Source organism: Macaca thibetana, chromosome X (genome assembly GCF_024542745.1).
Source record: "Macaca thibetana thibetana isolate TM-01 chromosome X, ASM2454274v1, whole genome shotgun sequence".
Lineage (NCBI taxonomy): Eukaryota > Metazoa > Chordata > Mammalia > Primates > Cercopithecidae > Macaca > Macaca thibetana.
This window is the reverse complement of record NC_065598.1, coordinates 36,286,043-36,304,277: the sequence shown is the minus strand read 5'-3', so window position 1 is coordinate 36,304,277 and position 18,235 is coordinate 36,286,043. Positions and strand designations below refer to the sequence as shown.

General features: G+C 38.0%; 1 pseudogene; it reads left to right on the top strand.

The window, feature by feature from the left end:
- Positions 1-1,975: 1,975 nt before the first annotated feature.
- Positions 1,976-15,312, top strand: LOC126945733 (dolichyl-diphosphooligosaccharide--protein glycosyltransferase subunit STT3A-like; annotated as a pseudogene).
- The last annotated feature ends 2,923 nt before the right edge of the window (positions 15,313-18,235 follow it).

Sequence of the window (18,235 nt, the reverse complement as noted above, 5' to 3'; positions counted from 1 at the left end):
CCTTCTTTCCTCTTATACTAGTCCTCCTCAGCACAGACCCTTCATGGGTGTCAGGCTGGGGAACGATCAGGTCTTTCCCTTCCCACGAGGCCATATTTCAGACTACCACATGGGGAGAAACCTTGGACAATACCTAGCTTTCCTAGGCAGAGGTCCCTGCGACCTTTGGCAGTGTACGAGTCCCTGGGTACTTGAGATTAAGAGAATGGTGATGACTTTTCACAAGCATACTGCCTTCAGGCACTTGTTTAACAAAGCACACCCTGCACAGCCCCAAATCCTTTAAACCTTGAGTCACCACAGCACTTGTCTCTTGCAAGCACAAGGTTGGGGGTAGGGTCACAGATTAACAGCATCTCAAATACAGAACAAGATGGAGTCTCTTATGTCTACTTCTTTCTATATAGACACAGTAACAAGCTGATCTCTCTCTCTTTTGCCCACAGATTTCATTTCTAAGAAGTCCAAAACAACCGAAACAATTTCATAGTGATAGCATTTGAAATTGTTGCTACTTTCTGGGGAATATTAAACAGGCACAAAGAAGCTATCTGGACGGGGGATAAATTCTACATCTTGATCTCCTACATGTGTAAAAATCGTTTGAGCATTATATTTGAGATTTGTTGACTTACTAAAGTATTTGTAACAGATGTACAATTATTTATCCAATAGTGTAGAAATACCCTTTTGAAGTGATACTTATGGACTGACTGATTTCCACATATTCTTTCTGAGTCACCAAGTCATATCTCTGGATCATCTATCTACATAGGCAATAGAACTTATATGCTGCATTCAGGAGCAAGTGATGCTGAAATGTAGATTTGGTATCATTTTCTATTCCTAAATGTAGATGTTAACAACTTATAAACAATTTACAGCCTGCATATATCTATGTAGTCACCACAATGTACACAACTTCTTGTAAGCTATTGTTTAAATAACTACTACATGTATCCATTCTTGGAGGACTGTGATATGAGTCTAAGTGCAGAGTGTTATTTCAAATATTTACCTTTTTTGAAATTCATAAAAATATAAATGTCACATTTTCCTTATGCATATCTTATTTTCAAATTGACCATATTATTCTTTCAAAAAATGATAAATCATAAACAAACCTGTAAGAAAAGCACAGCCCCCGTCTCCAAACCATGCTTCAGATGGAACTATTTTCTTCTTAGTTTGGGCTCTCCTACAAAGGCATACAAAACAGGAAGGTGCTCTAGATGCTGAGGAAAATTGAGCCATGAAGACATCTGCCAAGAAGGCCGGGCATGGTGGCTCATGTCTGTAGTTCCAATGCTTTGGGAGGTCAAGGTAGGAGGATCACTTAAGGTCGGGAGTTTGAGATGAGCCTGGGCCAAATAGCGAGAACTCATCTCAAAATAAATAAATAAATAAATAAATAAATAAATAAATAAATAACCGAGTGTAGTGGCATGTGCTAATAGTCTTAGCTACTTGAGAGACTGTAGTCCCAGCTGGGAGACTGAGGCAGGAGGATTGCTCGAGCCCAAGAGTATCAGGCTGCAGTGAGCTATAATCACGCCACTGCACTCTCACCTGCAAGATAGAATGAGGCCCTGTCTCAATTTTTAAAAAGAAGAAAAAAATATCTATCTGCTTAAGTGTTTTGTTTTGCTTTTGTTAAAGTTTTGCGTGGGCCTCTGTGAGTGGTTGTCCTAGATATAAAATCACATAGGGATTCCCAGGGATGAAGCTAAAGTCACAGGTTTTGTTTGTCTCTGAAAAGCTCATAATGCTCCTTCAGCACTGCTTTTCTGATCTTTGAAATGGAGCAAACCCTTGTTCCCTGGGGATTATTTTTATATGGAAGATATTCTTAAATACCATTTTTATTTTGAGTGGTGTCTGTCCCCTAAACAGTAGACTTGACATATTATTAAATGTGTCAACTTTCCCAGTTAAAATATCTTGTTACAAGTCAGGTGCTACTCTCAATATTACCATGACTGAAACAAAGATAATGTGGAAGAAGGCGTTTTATGTCCGTAGAAGTGGTAAGAGCCACACCATGAATTGGATTTCCTTTACATGAGTCTCTTGTGAATCAGCAGATTTATCCAGTCGCTTAAAGAGCAGTTAATATTCCATTAGCGACACACTGTGAACTGTGTCAGCAATATAAGTTATTCTTCAGTCATTTATTTTATTGTAATATGTTATTGCAGAAAAATGCAATTATTGAATATCGAAGAGACATAAATGCCGAGATAAAACTGGGACATTTTCGTACGGAATTATAGACATAATGTTTGAATCTTCATTTAATCAAAGTATTTGGCTGTTTTATTTTGGTCAGTAAGTTTACAATAAGGAGAGATGAATTTTTTTTAAAAGAATTTGAAATTTAACTTACATTTACAAAATTTAGAGCAATAATTTAAGTATCAATTGCCTGAAGCTATTGAATGAAAAAGATAGGAAATGCTTGTTAGGATTTCTCAAGCCTGTATTGGGGCAAGAGCACTACCAGACAAAAGAGAGGCCTGGTCTCAAATGCTGGGGAGTCTTTGTGAGATCAGAGCATTCAGAAGCTCATCACTTCACAGTTCCATTCACCTTGACTGCATTGGCTTTAACTTTATGCGCCTACATTTTAGAATTTCTCTTAGGCGTTCAGAAGACAGAGACAAATAGCAGAAAAATTCAAAAGGTGTCTGTCAGGCCGGGCACTGTGGCTCACGCCTGTAATCCCAGCACTTTGGGAGGCCGAGGTGGGCAGATCACCTGAGGTCAGGAATTCGAGACCAGTCTGGCCAACATGGTGAAACCCCGTTTCTACTAAAAAAAAAAAAAAAAAAAATACAAAAATTAGCCGGGTATGATGGCACATGCCTGTAATCCCAGCTACTTGGGAGGCTGAGGCAGGAGAATTGCTTGAACCCGGGAGGCAGAGGTTGCAGTGAGCCGAGATCATGCCACTGAACTCCAGCCTGGGCGACAGAAAAACTCCATCTCAAAAAAAAAAAAAAAGTTGCCTGTGAGTCACGTTGAAAATTGATTTACCATAGAATGGGATTGATAGGTGAATATCTGCGCTCCTTTTGACTTTTGAAATAAATGGATGACAAAGACACTGGTGGAAATGAAAGCAGCCATGCTATTTTTTTTCTCTGAATTAAATAAATGTAAAGATGGATTTCCTCTTCTGTAAAGATGGAGTAGATAAACTTTTTTCTATTCCTCCCACTTAGTATAACTAAAATAACTTCTAAGTCATTTAAGTGTATAACTGAAATACGGAGAAAAGGAATAAAGTAGATAAGAAGCTCTGAACTCAGGGAACAACACGGCAGTGAGTTTTCCAAAAAAAAAAAAGCCTTCCCTCTTTAGAGAAAAGACTAAGAAAAGGTCAGCATAGCAGGCAGAACACTTAGACAATGACTGCTATATTCCAACCAAACACTGTAAAACGTCATTGAGGGAGCCCTCCCCTTCACCTTCACCAATAAAGAACAAATGGAGGCTGAGACTTTGACATTCCCACTCACACTTGTCAGACTGTAATGAAATGCCACGACCCCTCACTGAGGTGGTGTCAGAGAAGCACAAGTAGGGAGCAGGGATTTCACATTCATTCCTGTTCGGTGGTAATAAGGCTCTGCCCCATTCACAGTGACAAAGAAGACAACATGGAGGGCAGGATATCCACTTATACCCTGCAGTAATAAGACACTCTTGCCCTCTTAATTAGGGTGTATTCAAAGGAAGAATAGTGAAGAAACAGGATTTTCATCATCTCTTAACTGTGATGACACCCTCTTTGTGGTGTCACTGAAGGTCATGTGAGTAGCAATAACCAAATACTTATGCCTCCCAACAAAAAAGTGTCACGTGAAGCCAAGTGGAGAGCTCAAACTTCTACCTTACCCAGCAACAACGAGAGGCACATCCATGTTGAATATCAAAAGAGGCCAAGTAAAGAACCTGGACTTCTTCTTCCACCTGGCTATAAAAATGTGGTGTCTCCCTTTCCCTGTTGGACTGCTATAATATGAAACCACCTAAAAGAGAAAGTTTAAATAAGACACAGAGACTTATAACATGATATCTAAAATGTCCAGGTTTCAAATAAAAACAAAATTATTCTTCATACCCCAAACCAAAAAGCCTTAATCTGAATGAAAAAAGTTGACCAATAGATCCCAACACCAGGATCGCAGAGGTGTTAGAGTGATCTGACAAGTATTTTAAAGCAGCTGCCTTCAAAAAATGATAAAATAAAAGCTTCAACAAACATTATGAATATGTTTGACCCAAACAAAAATAAAAACTATCAGCAAAGATAGAAAGTCCTAGCAAAGAAACAGGCAATATAAGAAAAAATAAATAAATGAACTGAAAGATGGAACAATAAACTATCAAAACTGAGTAAAAGTGAGAAAGTAGAATTACAAGCAGACTTAGGAAACTTTTAATTCATATCAAAATACCTAGTATTAATGCCATCGAAGTTCTGAAGATAGCAGAGAAAAAAGGGCTGAAAATGTAATTACAAATATACTAAATGAAAAATTCCAAAATTTGGCAAAAGATATACATCTATAGAAAGAAAGAAACACAAAAAATCCACACCTAACATACAGCAAGGTCAAACTAATGAAAATTGAAAACAAAAAATTTTAAAAGTAGCTATAGTGATGTGACATGTTACATAAAGTGTAAAAATGTAAGACCACAAACCTACAACTATCTGATCTTCGAGAAACCTGACAAAAACAAGCAATGAGGAAAGGATTCCCTATTCAATAAATGGTGCTGGGAAAAGTGGCTAGCCATATGCAGAAGATTAAAACTGGACCGCTTCCTTTCAACATATACAAAAATCAAATCTGGATGAATTAAAGGCTTAAATGTAAAACGCAAAACTATAAAAACCTTAGAAGACTACCTAGGCAATACCATTCAGGACATAGGCACAGGCAAAGATTTCATGACAAAGACAGTTGCAACAAAAGCAAAAATTGACAAATGAGATCTAATTAAATTAAGATCTTCTGCACAGCAAAAGAAACTCTCAACAGAGTAAACCAATAACCTACAGAGTGGGAGAAAATTTTTGCAATCGATTTATCTGACAAAGGTCTAATATCCAGAATCGACGAGGAACCTTAGCAAATTTACAAAACAAACAAACAAACAAACAAAAATCCAACCCCATTAAAAAGTGGGCAAAAGACAGGAACAGATGCTTCTGAAAAGAAAACATCCATGGGGCGAACAATCATATGAAAAGCTCAACATCACTTATCATTAGAGAAATGCAAATCCAAACCACAATGAGATACCATTGTGCACCAGTCAGAATGGCTATTATTAAATAGTCAAAAAATATCAGATGCTGCTGAGGTTGCAGAGAAAAAGAAATGTTTATACACTGCTGATGTGAGTGTAAATTAGTTCAACCATTTTGGAAGACAGTGGGGTGATTCTTCAAAGATCTAAAGACAGAGATATCATTTGACCCAGCAATCCCATTCTGTCTTGTTGATCTGTCTAATGTTGACAGTGGGGTGTTAAAGTCTCCCATTATTATTGTGTGGGAGTCTAAGTCTCTTTGTAGGTCTCTAAGAACTTGTTTTACGAATCTGGGTGCTCCTGTATTGGGTACATATATATTTAGGATAGTTAGCTCTTCTTGTTGAATTGATCCCTTTACCATTATGTAATGGCCTTCTTTGTCTCTTTTGATCTTTGTTGGTTTGAAGTCGGTTTCATCAGAGAGTAAAACCCTAGAAGAAAACCTAGGCAATACCATTCAGGACATAGGCATGGGCAAACACTTCATGTCTAAAACACCAAAAGCAATAGCAACAAAAGCCAAAATTGACAAATGGGATCTAATCAAACAAAAGAGCTTCTGCACAGCAAAGGAAACTTCCATCAGAGTGAACAGACAACCTACAGAATGGGAGAAAATTTTTGCAATCTACTCATCTGACAAAGGGCTAATATCCAGAATCGACAAAGAACTCAAACAAATTTACAAGACAAAAAACAAACAACCCCATCAAAAAGTGGGCAAAGGATATGAACAGACACTTCTCAAAAGAAGACACTCATGCAGCCAACAGACACATGAAAAAATGCTCATCATCACTGGCCATCAGAGAAATGCAAATCAAAACCACAATGAGACACAATCTCATACCAGTTAGAATAGCAATCATTAAAAAGTCAGGAAACAACAGGTGCTAGAGAGGATGTGGAGAAATAGGAACACTTTTACACTGGTGGTGGGACTGTAAACTAGTTCAACCATTGTGGAAGACAGTGTGGCAATTCCTCAAGGATCTAGAAGTAGAAATACCATTTGACCCAGTAATCCCATTACTGGGTATATACACAAAGGATTATAAATCATGCTTCTATAAAGACACATGCACATGTATGTTTATTGTGGCACTATTCACAATAGCAAATACTTGGATCCAACCCAAATGTCCATCAATGATAGACTGGATTAGGAAAATGTGGCCCATATACACCATGGAATACTATGCAGCCATAAAAAAGGATGAGTTCATGTCCTTTGTAGGGACATGGATGAAGCCGGAAACCATCATTCTTAGCAAACTATAGAAAGGACAAAAAACCAAACACTGCATGTTCTCACTCATAGGTGGGAATAGAACAATGGGAACACTTGGACACAGGAAGGGGAACATCACACACTGGGGCCTGTCATGGGGTGGGGGTAGGGGGAAGGGATAGCATTAGGAGATATACCTAATGTAAATGACAAGTTAACGGGTGCAGCACACCAACATGGCACATGTATACATATGTAACAAACCTGCATGTTGTGCACATGTACCCTAGAACTTAAAGTATAGTAAAATAAATAAATAAATAAATCACAATGAAGTATTACTATACATGTATCAGGATGGGTAAGATTAAAAATATTGAAAAGACCAAATTTTTTAAAAATTCAATTTAATTTTAAGTTTCAGGGTACATGTGCAGGATGTACAGGTTTGTTATATAGGTAAACATGTGCCATGGTGATTTGCTGCACCTATCAATCCTTCACATAGGTATTAAGTCCTGTGTGCATTAACTATTTATCCTGATGCTTTCTGTCCCCCTGCCCCCTGACAGGTTGCAGTGTGTGTTGTTCCCCTCCCTGTGTCCAAGTGTTCTCATCATTCAGCTCCCACTTATAAGTGAAAACATGTGGTATTTGGTTTTCTGTTCCTGTGTTAGTTTGCAGAGTTAAGCTCCATCCATGTCCCTGCAAAGGACATCATCTTGTTCCTTTTTATGGCTGCATGGTATTCCATGGTGTATATGTACCTCATTTTCTTTATCCAGTCTATCATCTAGAAAAACCCATCATCTCATCCCAAAATCTCCTTAAGCTGATAAGCAACTTCAGCAAAGTCTCAGGATTCAAAATCAATGTGCAAAAATCACAAGTATTCCTATACACAAACAATAGAAAAGCAGAGAGCCAAATCATGACTTAGCTCCCATTCACAATTGCTACAAAGATAATAAAATCCCTAGGAAAACAGTTAACAAAGGAAGTGAAGGACCTCTTCAAGGAGAATTTCAAACCACTGCTCAAGGAAATGAGAGGACACAAACAAATGGAAAAACATCCCGTGCTCATGAATAGGAAGAATCAATATCGTGAAAATGGCCATACTGCCCAAAGTAATTTATAGATTCAATGCTATTCCCATTAAACTACCATTGATATCCTTCCCAGAATTAGAAAAAAACTACCTTAAAATTCATATGGAACCAAAAAAGGGCCAGTATAGAAAGACAATCCTAAGCAAAAAAGAATAAAGCTGGAGGCATCACACTACCAGACTTCAAACTATACGACACGGGTACAGTAACCAACAAAAAAACAAAAGGAAAGCAGACACGCAGACCAATGGAACAGAATAAAGACCTCAGAAATAAGACCAAACATCTACAACCATCTGATCTTTGACAAACCTGACAAAAACAAGCAATGAGGAAAAGATTCTCTAATAAATGGTGCTGGGAAAACTGGCTAGCCATGTGCAGAAAATAGAAACTGGACCCTTTCCTTACACCTTATATAAAAATTAACTCAAGATGGATTAAAGACTTAAATGTAAAACCCAAAACTATAAAAACCCTAGAAGAAAATCTAGAAGTACCATTCAGGACATAGGCATGGGCAAAGATTTCATCACAAAAAAGTCAAAATCTATTGCAACAAAAGCCAAAATTGCAAACGGCATCTAATTAAACTATGGAGCTTCTGCACAGCAAAAGTAACTACCGTCAGAGTGATGAGGCAACCTACATAATTGGAGAAAATTTTTGCAATCTATCCTCCTGACAAAGGTCTAATATCCAGAATCTACACAGAACTGAAACAAATTTACAAGAAAACGACAAACAAACCCATTAAATGTGGACAAAGGACATGAACAGACCAAACGCTTTTGAGGATGTGGAGAAACTGGATTTTACATACATTATTGGTGGTAATGGGAAGCAGCAAAACCACTCTGAAAACAATATGTCAGTTTTCACTATAACTAAACATGCAACTGCCATATGACTCAGCAATTGTACTCTTGGGTATTCATCCCTAATAAATAAAGTGTGTGTTCACACAAAAATCTATACATGAAAGGCCGGGCGCGGTGGCTCAAGCCTGTAATCCCAGCACTTTGGGAGGCCGAGACGGGCGGATCACGAGGTCAGGAGATCGAGACCATCCTGGCTAACACGGTGAAACCCCGTCTCTACTAAAAAATACGAAAAACTAGCCGGGCGAGATGGCGGGCGCCTGTAATCCCAGTTACTTGGGAGGCTGAGGCAGGAGAATGGCGTAAACCCGGGAGGCGGAGCTTGCAGTGAACTGAGATCTGGCCACTGCACTCCAGCCCGGGCGACAGAACGAGACTCCATCTCAAAAAAAAAAAAAAAAAAAAAAAAAAAAATCTATACATGAAAGGTCATGGCAAATTTACTTTTTAGTAGGCAAAAAGCGTGAACAATGTAGATATCTTTTAATAGTTAAATGGCTAAACATATTATGTTAGCCATGTGAATATTACAAAGATTCATGCTATGGAATACTACTCTGTGGTATAAAAGAACATATTATTTAGGTACAACAACCTGGTTAAATCTCCAGAGAATTGTGCTGAATGAAAAAATCCAATCCCTAAATGGAACATACTGGATGATCCCACTTATGTAATATTTTTGAAATGACAAAATAATAGAAATGGAGAACATACAAGTGGTTGCCAGGGGTAAAAGAGAGGATTGGGATGGCATGGGAAGGAGCTTGGGTACAAAAGGACAACATTAAAGGAGCCTGGTAATGGTACTGTTGTGTATTTTGAGTATATATATACATGTCAATATCTTTTTGTGCTATTATACTAGCACTAGCAAGATATTACTATTAGGGGTAACTGGGCAAAGGGTATATGACATGTCAGTTTTTTATTTTTACAACTGCATGTAAATTTCAATTTTTAATTTAAGAAAGAATATTAAAAACATGTTTTTAAGTATAACTACTTCAAATTTCTTCCTAGGGGCTTTCTTTCAGTGAGTTAATGCCCTAAGAAAGTTAATTCTACTAGGGAGCAGTTCTTAGCAACAACACCTGTGACCAGAAAAATAAGAATGTGTAATTCTAAACCTCTCTTGGATGAGGATACTATAAATCTTTATTAAAAGCTATTTGACTCAGTTGGAAAGAATATGCAGAAATTGGAGCCCTAATACATCACCGGTGCTAATGTAAAATGGTGCAGGTGCTGTGGAAAAGAGTATGGCAATTTCAAAAAATTAAAAATAGAGTTACCATATGACCCATTAATTCACTTCAGGATATATATCCAAGAAATGGAAATCAAAGACTCGAAAATATATTTGTATAGCCATGTTCATAGCGGCATTATTTATAATAGCCAAAAGGGGGAAGGAACTTAAGTGTTCATCGATGGATGAATGCATACACAAAATGTGGCATACACATACAGTGGAATATTACTCAGCATAAAAAGAAATTTAATCCCATCACATACTACAACATGAAAGAACCTTGAAGATATTATGCTAAGTGAAATAAGCCAATCACAAAACGACAAACACTGTATGCTTCCACTTACTGCCTACGGGCTTTCTTTCACACATGTGTAAGTTAATAGTGTGAGTACCTAGACTAGTCAAAATCATCGAGACAGAAAATAATATGGTGTTTGCCTGGGGCTGTGGAATGGAGAAAGAGGGAATTGTTGTTTACTGGGTACAGAGTTTCAGCTTGGAAAGATAAAAAGAGTTTTGGAGATTGACACTAGTGATGGTTGCACAGCAATTCGAATGTACTTAATGCCACTGAACTGTACACTTAAAAATGGTTAAAGGGTACATTTTATGCTATGTATATTTCACCATAATAAAAAATGTTAAAATGAAAATGTACTTGACTCAGATATGTAAGGTGCCTCATAGTATTTTTTTTTTCTCTATCTATCTGGCTATATACTTCATCTTCCTCACCCCAACTTGGTCTGACTTTGGTAACATGTGGAGACCGTCAACCTTCTATGTTTTTTAATCCATATACCAGTATTCTTGTGCATCCTCTTTACATGAGTCTAAAAGGAAATCCATTTGCTAAGTTCATTCAGAGTATAGAATTTATGCTTGAAATTTAAGAGTGAAGGATAAACTTATAAAACCCAGGTATAATCCATGAAACCCAAGGATAGGCAATACAGACAGACATCCCCAGAATATGAACAAGCCATCGGAATGTCATTAGTAAACAAACACCTCCAATTTGTCTCTCGATGTATATTTGCCTTATTTCTCTATCTGAAGTCAGGAATTGTTGATGCTTTTCTTGCTGCATACAGTGCTACCTCTCAGCCCCCAAACTTACCTGAGTAGGCGAGACCAAATAGCTTCTTCAGTTCCAATGAGAAATGCCTAGAAAGAGAATCTAATTTTTTTTTTTCTAGGTCGATTCCATGTCCCTTATTCAAGTAACCATGGGGTCATGTGGGAGAATAAACATGGATATTGAGGATGAGTCCAGTTAATCGAGAGTTTCATCAGTTACTACTAGTACCTCCTCCATAATTTCTTAACATTCACTGTCTAATACCTGACAACCTTGTCTATGGCAAATTTCTGCCTGAAGGCTTTCTTTCACCCATGTGTAAGTTAATGCCCTAAGAAGGTTAGTGCTCTTAGGGAGCAGCCTTTTGAAATGACAAATAGGAATTAGAGGATAAATACTGGATCCAACATTCCCCTGGAAAAGGAAGGGGATGACTCTGAGGCATATATTATTCCGGATTCCAGAGGTCTCCAGTAGAAGTGAGCCCCAGTTGCCCATAGCACTAACCTTGTAATAACACACCCTTTTCTGGCTTTATCCTCTTTTTCATTTCAATTTCTCACTCCCCTAATGGTGCTTCCTTTGGTCAACTTCCAAGTAAACTATAATACCTCAAATTCCCATCCAAGGTTTTATGGCCTTCATTCAGTGCTGGCATGATGGAGGGAAACAGAAGAGGCCAATAATTGATAAAGATAAGAGAGGTAAGCAAGAGCCATAAAAAAGCGGTATCTACAGTGGTATCTACTGCTGAGTCAGTGTACAGAAAGTAAATATGGCTTGAACACGGGAGGAAGATCTGATCTGTGCAGAACAAGAAAGAATAATTGTTCCAGAACAGGGCTCAAAGTCTTTAACCAGATCATGGAGTAAAATAATTAAGAGGCAAGCCAAGTAAAATTCATAACTTTGGAATCTTAGCAGATTGAAACATAAAGGCAGAGGGACCCTGCTGGATGTCTGGATACAGAGGATTCCTCACCTGTGGTCAAGGACTTGAAGCATACTAAGGATATTTCTCAGCTGAGGTCCAGTAGAGTGAATTAATAGATACATATATTCTTAGTTCACTTGAATAAAGATGTTAATCTGTCTATGCAGACTCTATAATATGGCAAACATGGTAAAAGCATATAATATGGTATCATATGGTAAAATATACAATCTATGTCTCAATTTAGGTGAATGTAGTTCTTCTTATAAGAGGAAATGATTGTTTCCTTGTAGGTATAATTTTTTAAATAAGACCTTCAGCTTAAAGCTCAATAAAACATAACATTTTCGGGCTTAAAAACAGAGTACTTCAGACTCAGGTACATGTTAATGTACAAGCAAAGATATAAAGATTCAACAACCTGATATTCAGTGTAAATTTTTTCACTCTTGCAGAAAAGGGTATAAAAATTACATAACCACCACTAAAATGTAGACACTGAGGCTCTTCTCAGTGATAGCTGATGAGGAAGAACCATTCCAATATCCTTAACTAGTTGATTGAATTGCAGTTTTAGATAACTCTTTAAATGCTATGCACCTATTGAAACAGAGCAGAAAGAATTTTAGTAATCGATTATCATCTATATTTTTAAACTACTGGATACTCCATAGTAATTTTTACTTCAAAGTGGTTGGATTTCCTTTATGAATTACACTGACAAATCACTAATGGAATATGAGTTAAAATGAATCCAGAGACACCAGTAAAAATGGCACGCTCTGTTTCTTCTTTGATGTAACCCCTTCTGCTCTACAAATTTGGCAAAGATGGATACAGTATAAAAATAAATAATCAAAGAGACTTGACAAGATAAACATTTTCATAGACCAGAGACAAAAATAGAAGGCTGAAGTGGTTAATGGAGCTGAAGTACTATATTCCAAAGCAGGCAATAGAAGCTACAACTTCATCTCCTAGCGGGTGGGAAGGACTACAGATCCGTGTAAAATGGAGAAATAAAGTTGGCCTCACTGGTTAAATCCAGGAGCTTATGATTAATAAAAGTAGGGTGAAAATATACTGACAACTGGTGCCTGAGGCTACAATTTTTGTGGGGTTTCCAGGCAACATAAGCCTGAGGATACGGGCATAGCCTCAGGACAGGGCTGCCTGAGGCTCAGTCACCAGTCTTGTAAATCCTTCATATCCCTACCAGGGAGGAGGCACAAACCTTGATTATAAAATAGCCTCATAACTTCTTGTCAGGGAGGAGGGAGACAAGGGAATTAAAGAAAAATAAAGCAATGCAAAGCAAAAAATATGTTCCCCTCAAATAAGCCTGTGATCCACAATTCTAAAATGCATGAAGAAATCTAAAGCTAAGAAATACAACCAACATTTTAAGTGTTCTTGCCATGAAAAATAAGTATGTGAGAAAATGTATGTTAATTAGCTCAATGTAGCTGTTTTACAATGCATACATATTTCAAAACAACATATTGTGCAGGATAAATATATAAACATTTTGTCAATTAAAAAATAAATTAACTTTTAAAAGTAAAAATATAACCAACTAAATACAGAACAGGATTGCCTCTCGATGATGTTAATTGTATGAAATAATTTGACAAATATTTTATAATAAATTTGGTTGGTATACTCAAAGAGATTAAAGCATAACATTCAGAAATGAACAAGAAAGTATTAAACAAGTTACATATATAAAATATGAATATTAAAAATAATCAGGTTGCCAGGGTTGGGCGCACCACTGAATAGATCGCTGAGGGAGCCTAGGGGATTGCTTAGGAATTCTGGCCAGCTGAGTGTTGTCTGTTGCCACCCATTGATGTCAAGATGACTAAGGCTGGATGGATTTTTGTGGTTGTCCTATGAGAAGGCAGAACACACTTCTGAAGCTTCTCATTATGTCAGTGGCCACTATGTTCTTTCTCCAGCTGTCTCTTTGCTGTCCTGAGATTTTAAAGTGTTATCTATAAGGTTAATCCACACTTTAGTTATCAGACTACCAGGTCTCTGGCTAAGGAAGAGTTTTATAAATTCTATAGCTTATGTGATTGGAGAGCCTAGTCGTCATTGGGATGAATCATTGGAGGAACAATTTACCCAGGCTTAATTATCACCCCTGCTGCAATCTACCACATACTCCAATTTTTCCAAATCACCATGGACATTCAGAATGTCTGTGTGTCTCCTCCTTCATCATTATTGTCATTGCCACCTTATGAAAGAGCTCAAGGATGCAGGCACTGGGCTTCCTTTTGCTGCTGTGTTTGCTATGGTTCCCACATATATCTTCCAATCTGTGACTGGCTCATATGATAAGGAAGGGGTTGCCATCTTTTGCATCCTACTCACCTACAATATGTGGATCAAGGCAGTAAAGACTGGTTGTATCTATTGGAGGCTAAGTGTGCCCTTGCTTACTTCTACATGGACTCTTCATGGGGAGATGTTGTGTTCCTGATCAACTTGATCCCTCTCCATCTACCGGTGCTGATGCTCACAGGCTGTTTCTCCCACTGGATCTACATGGCCTGCTGTACTGTTTACTGCCTGGCACTATTCTTTCTATGCAGACCTGTTCTGTGGCTTTCCAGCCTGTCTTTTCATCAGAGTGCATGGAAACCATTGGGGTTTTTGGTCTCGGCCATATCCATGCCTTTCTGGATTACCTGTGCAAGTTGAATCCACAGCAAATTGAAGTTCTTTTCCAGAGTGTCCTCTCTCTGGTAGGCCTTATCCTTCTCACTATGGGAGCTCTCTTCATGCTAACAGAAAAAAATCCCTCCCTGGACATGGCATTTCTACTCACTGCTGTATCCTTATGCTAAGACCAACATCCCCATCATCGCTTCTGTGTCTGAGCATCAGCCATGACTTGATCCTCATACTATTTTAACTTGCATTTCCTTGTCCTTATGTTTCTAATTGGCCTCTATTCCTGCTTTAGCAACTTGTTTGATGCTCAGAGGTTTAACATCATGTATGGTGTGACCAGTGTGCACTTTTAAGCTGTAATGGTGCGTCTAATGCTAGTATTGGCGCCTGTTGTGTACATTCTTTCCAGCACTGGAGTCTCCCAAATGTTGTCCACATATGGGAAGAAACTGGACATAAGTCATCCTGACAAGAAAAGCAACAGGATTCTACCTACCTGATTTAGAATGAAGCAGCAAGTGGGATGATATTAATGCCAAAATGGCCTTAGTGCATTTTGGCTTTCTTTCTCATCCCCTACACTTTTTACTCAATCCTGGGTGAACAGTAAGGCCTTCTCTTCTTCCTTCACCCTCTATGCCTGGGGTGGATATGACAGTAGCATTATTTCTGATGACTACTGAGAAGCATATTATTGGCTTTTTCACAATACTCCAGAGGATGCAAAGGTCATATTATGTTGGGATCATAGCTACCAGATTATAGCTAAGGTGAACTGGACAATTTTTGTGGACAATAACACATGAAATAATACCAATATTTCTTGAGTAGTTCAGGCAATGGTATCCACAGAGTTTCGAAAACGCTATGAGATCATGAGAAAGCATGAGGTCATTGTTGGAGACTTCACTGAGTATTGCTATGATGATATCCATGAGTTTCTTTGGGTGGTCCAGATTGGAGGTAGCACAAACACAAGAAAATATATCAAAGAGAATGACTATTGTACTCCAGTTGGGGAATTCTGTGTGGGCCATAAGGGTTCGCCAGCACTGCTCAACTGCCTCATGTACAAGATGTGTTACTACCACTCTGGACAGGTCTACACAAAAGTCAACCATTCATCAGGCTTTGACCATGTTGGAAATGCTGAGATTGGGAATAAAGGCTTACTTTGAGTTTTATGTCCTGGAGAAAGCATATATCACAGAACATTGGCTGGTTAGGAAAGACAAGGTAAAGGACCTGGATAATCCAGGCCCATCAAGGACATAAATGTCATGTTCAGCTCTGATATGTTTCACACTGAGAGGATCATATTTAGGATGTTGAAGATTTTTTTTATATACCATTTATAAGAACACATCTAGATGAGATTAGAATTGTATGCAACTTTTGTCCTAGGCAGTATGGCTGGGCCAAATAAAATAACTTTTACAATTCTAAGCAGGTTACCAATAAAATATCATGGCTTTACTGTGCTCATTTAAAGGGAGGAATAAAAAATAAAAATAATCGAATCAAAATATGAGAAATAATAATATCAAAACAGAAAGTAATTAATAAACAGGATAAACAGTGCCTTGGAGGATAGCACTGAACACTTCACTTACCACACAGCAAAGCAATGAAAGATGGAAAATATATGTGCAAGCATTTAAGATTCTCACAAGATTTATTGAGATAGTTTACACTAAAACTTCAGGCACTAATCTCCTGTAATCTCTGTTCCAGAATACAGAGAAGTAGACAATGGCAGGGAATAAATATTCAATATAATATTAGCTATTTTTCAGATGTTGAAGAGAAATGCCTGTATTAAATGAATAGTGCCTTTTAAGTAACAATCAGAATAAAATAATAATAATAAACATAATTAGATCAATTTCTGAATATGTAATAGAAAAATTTTAGGAAATCAATAATAAAAAAGTCTTAAAAGTTAAAATGGTTACCTAAAAGTTAGTAATTTGGCATTCTAGATTTCTCACTATCAACAAGAAAAACCACAGAAAATGGGGTAAAAGCTTGAAAGTATTGAGATGAAAATTATTTATGAACCCAGAATTCTATATTCCAGCAAAAGTGTAATTTGAAAGGAAGGGCAAAATGAAGACACTTTTGGAAACAAAAAAAAAAGAATAAAGAATTTGTTACAAACAAACACTTACAATACTCACTTTGGTTAAAAGCAAGACGCTAAATGAATGCCATTTTTCAATTTCCTGAAGATAAAGTTCAATATTGTGTTTAATGGGAAGTTAGTTAGAACTCAAAACTTTCCTTAAGTTCCTTACAATACCCCTGGCTTTAGTTCATTTTGTGTTGCTATAACATAATACCACAGACTGATTATTTAAAGAAAGCTGGAGATTTATTTCTTACAGTTCTGGAATGTAGGAAGTCCAAGATTGAGAGGTCAGATCTTGTGAGAGCCTTCTTGCTGTATCATCCCATGGTGGAAGGTGGAAGGGTCAGAGAGGGAGGAAGGGGGCTGAACTCATCTATTTTTTCAGTGACCCATTCCCTCAATGACTAATCCACTCCTGCCATAATGACATTAACCCATTTATGAGAGCAGAGCCCTCAGGGCCTAATCATCTCTTAAAGGTCTCATCTCTCAACACTGTTGCATTGGGGATTAATTTTATAACACATTAATTATAAGGGACATGATCAAACCATAGCATTTTGCCTCTCGCCACCAAAAGTTTATATTATTTTCCCAGTGCAACATATATTCATTCTATCCCAATAGTCCTCAAAGCTTTGACTTGTTCCAGCATTAATTCAAAACACCAAAGACCAATGTCTCATTTAAGTAAGATATGGGTGAGACTCAAAACATGACTCATCCTAAGACTAATTCCCCTCCAGCAGTAAACCTGCAAAACTAACAAGTGACATGCTTTAAAAATGCAATGGTGGGACATGCATGAGATAGACATTCCCATTCCAAAAGTAAGAAATAGGCAAGAAGAAAGAAGTAACTGGTTTCAAGTAAGTCCAAAACACCGCAGAAAAGACAACATGACGTCTTAAAGCTGGAGAATAATCTCCTTTGACTCCGTGTTCCACATCTGTGGCATAATGCAGCCGGGATTGGGTCTCCAGTGTCTCAGCCAGACCTGCCCCTATGACTTTGCTGGGCTCAGTTCACACAGTAGCTCTAACAAGTTGGAGTTTCCTACCCGCACCTTTCCCAGGCTTGAGTTGAATGCTAGTGGCCCTACAGTTCTGGGATCTCTGGGTGGCCTTTTTCTCTCAGCTCCACTAGGTATTGCTATAGTGCAAGCTCTCTGTGGCTACCCTGACTCCATATTGGTGCTCAGTATTACCCTATTAGGGGATCTCTGTGGTGGCTCCACCCCAGCAACAAGTCTGCCTTGATGTCAAGAGTGTCTGCTATATCACTTAAAATCTTGATGCAAGTCATACAGCCTTACAGCTCATACACTCCACATGTCTTTGGAGTCAGCACCATGTACATATCACCAAGGCTTACCCTTTGTGCCCTCTGGAGCAGCAGCATAAGCCACACGTGGGATAACTTGAACCAAAGGTAGAGAAGTCAATGAACATTGCACTGGAATGCAGGGAGCAGACTTGAGGTGGCTCAGGGCAGTGAATGCTGAGGTCTTGTTTGTGCCTCCCTGGAAACCTTGCCCTCAAGGTCCTAGCTTGCCTCAAGGATCTCTGAAATACCTTGAGGGTCATCCTCC